At 38.4% G+C, this 2,935-nt stretch overlaps 1 pseudogene; it reads left to right on the plus strand.

The window, feature by feature from the left end:
• The first annotated feature begins 328 nt into the window (after window positions 1-328).
• On the plus strand, window positions 329-2,292 carry LOC146889185 (E3 ubiquitin-protein ligase RING2-like; annotated as a pseudogene).
• The last annotated feature ends 643 nt before the right edge of the window (window positions 2,293-2,935 follow it).

Here is a 2,935-nt window from a genome sequence, read left to right on the forward strand (position 1 = left end):
GTGTTTTTGTAGTTAGTGTTGAAAATTCCTCTTAAAATTAATTAGTCAGGTGACAATTTCTTTTTTAATTTTTTTTCTGTTTCTTGATTAAAACATTTCATCCAGTGTATCTTTTGAGGGGTAAATTTAGTTTTCCAATCTATGTTTGTTTTTTTTTTTTGAGATATATTCCCTATGATATATCACCTATTAACTGTTGAAATGTCTAACTATAAAACTCTGATTATTTTCCTTATCAAGCTAGGGTTTTCTTTATTTTCAATCTTTGTAGGTTTTTACATATATAAAGCATTCCAGTATAGTTGGATAAGCAGATGCTCAGTTTTCGATGGATGAATCAAAGGAGAACAAAGCAAAATCCCAAGTCCAGCCCAATCTGAGAAGAGAGGAGCCTCAGCTTTTATCAGAAACCACAATGTCACAGGCAGTTCAGATAAATGCAGTACAACTAGTAAGGGAAACATTGGAATAGAGCTTACAGGAATTGCAGGAAACATCTCAGAAGGCTACTTCAAGAAAATTGGACACCGTGGCCTCAAGTAGTGAGGAGTGAAATAACATCAGATGCCCAATTTGCATGGATGCAATGAAGAATACCATGATCACTACAACCTGTTTCCATTGGTTTTGTAAAAATTGTATTGTCACAGCCCTTAGACGCGGCAACAAAGAATGTCCTGTGTACAGAAGCAAAGTAATTTCAAAAAGGTCATTAAATCTAGCCCCTCAATTTGATGCACTCATCATGAAAATGTATTCAAGTTTTACTGAAAATGGTGCTCCTCAAGAGAAAGCATTAAGCAGAAAGAAGTATAAAACTCAGCAAGAACATAGTGTCACCATTGACAAGGGAAAGTAGATAGATGTTAGAGACTGTGTCCAGGAAAGTAAGGTGAAACAGACTGAAACTAATCTGGGCTTGAACATGATAATAAGGATGCAATAGGTACCTATGATGCAGTGACTGCTTGGGCTAGTGAACTTGAATCCAGTCTTCATCCCACACTTGGAGAAAAAGATGATCCTGTACAGACAGGATTAACAAAGATTTCAGGTAATTCTCCTACTTGTCAAGTTTCTGTATATCTGGCTTTGGGTTTAGCTTAAGAAAGATAAAGAAAATAGAGAACCAGCCCCATGAATCTTCATACAGTCAGTGAAAATCAGTGTATAATTTATACAGCACTCGGCAGAGACCAGTTCACTTTTTAAATGTCTCCCTCTCTTTGGAAGTGGTCAGAGAGATACACTGGAAAGTTAGTGGAGTCATGTAACTTTATTCTAAACCCACCGAGGAGCACAATAATGCTTCTAAAAGCCACTTACATGGCTGCATGTTTTATAACCTGTATCGTTAATATTGAATACACGTCAACATTTCTTCCATGGCTAGATGTTAGGTATATTCAATTTTCTTTCTGATCCAGACTTATTTACACTACAAAAATCATATCTCTTGGTAACATTTATCTCTAGGAAGAGACTGCAGTATTCCTATACTTTTTCTGTCCTTTAACAATGCAACTGAATTGAATATTTAAACAAAGTACAGCTGCTTTTGGAGCATCTCTTTCCGAGGAATGCTTCATAATTTTCTTTATATTTTTTTAATATTCAACTATTTAGTGTATGTCTACTGGGTTTATGTGTCATGGTATTAGTGTAGAAGTCAGATGACAACTTGAGAGAGCAGGATTTTCCCTGATAGTATATACCTAAGGCATTAAATTCAAGCTTCAGGGTTAAGACCTAGAACTCTTCCCTGCTGACCAGTCACATTGTCCTCACAGTTTTGTATTCATAAATAAAGATGCAGTTGACTACTTTTGTTTTCCTACTCTAAAAAGGATTTTAGGTCTAGATATTTCTACTCTGAGTCATCATACATTTGTAGCTTTTTTGTATATACCATAATATCTGTTTGAAGATTAAATCTCATCTGTATTTAGAAACAATCCTCATGGAATTATTATTTTCTTGGTAAACTCTTATGTAATTTCCCTTTTAAGAAGAGACTTTTTATTTGGACCTGGTATTTCACATCTACAGTATAACTAAGAAGTCTCAAGCAAGAGAATCGCCCTGCCCAAGGGCAGCCTGAGGTATAAAGAAATACCTTGTAATTAACCTGGGAAAGGTTTTAAGATTGCCCTTTTCCCATGTTTTTTTCAATAGTTTAGTTTCCCATTTAAAGGTTCCCAGGTAACTTACCAGAGTTTCCATCCTCGGAAAATGGGTTGTGTAGATGTAGTGATGATGTTTGACCAGCAGGCAGCGATGATATTTGGATGACCAGGTCATGCAAAGGTAGTCAGATGTGATGATGATGTTTGACCAACAAGGGAAGCAGGTGTGGTACCAAAGGGGCTAATGGTCAGTAAACTTAGCTGAGGCTCAGAATGGCTAAACGAGACTCTGCTCCCAGTGCTTTGGCAGAGCAGTGGTCAAAACAGACGCATGTCAAATGATGTTGCACTAAGACCACAGAGTAGGTGGGTGTGAGGAGCACCAAGCACTGGGTGGACATGCTGGACCTCCAGAGAGTCAGGGCCAGCACGTGGGAAATGCCGAGTGGAGGGGCAGGAGGGCACTCTGGTAGCTTGCATGGCAGGCACTGGTAGTACCACAGAAGATGATTGGGTATGGGAAGCTTGTGAACTTGAAACTTGATCACCAGATGATGGAGGAAGTCAAGTATTTACTGTTTTTATTAACAAGCAAATTCCTGCACAGTTAACACAAAACAGAATATGGAGAATCTGAACCAGTCACCAGTTGCTATAACACCAGCAACCGCAGTTCCTCCTTCCTTATTATGAACGGGCCTGCACATATCTCTGCCCTATCATTTCATTCAGTCATATCCATTTCCCATGAAAATTCTGCCCCACGGATCAAAACACTGCTCTCTACTGGCTAGCAGACCCGTGACAGA

The sequence above is a fragment of the Myodes glareolus genome, chromosome X (genome assembly GCF_982192425.1).
Source record: "Myodes glareolus chromosome X, mMyoGla1.1, whole genome shotgun sequence".
In the NCBI taxonomy this organism is placed as follows: Eukaryota; Metazoa; Chordata; class Mammalia; order Rodentia; family Cricetidae; genus Myodes; species Myodes glareolus.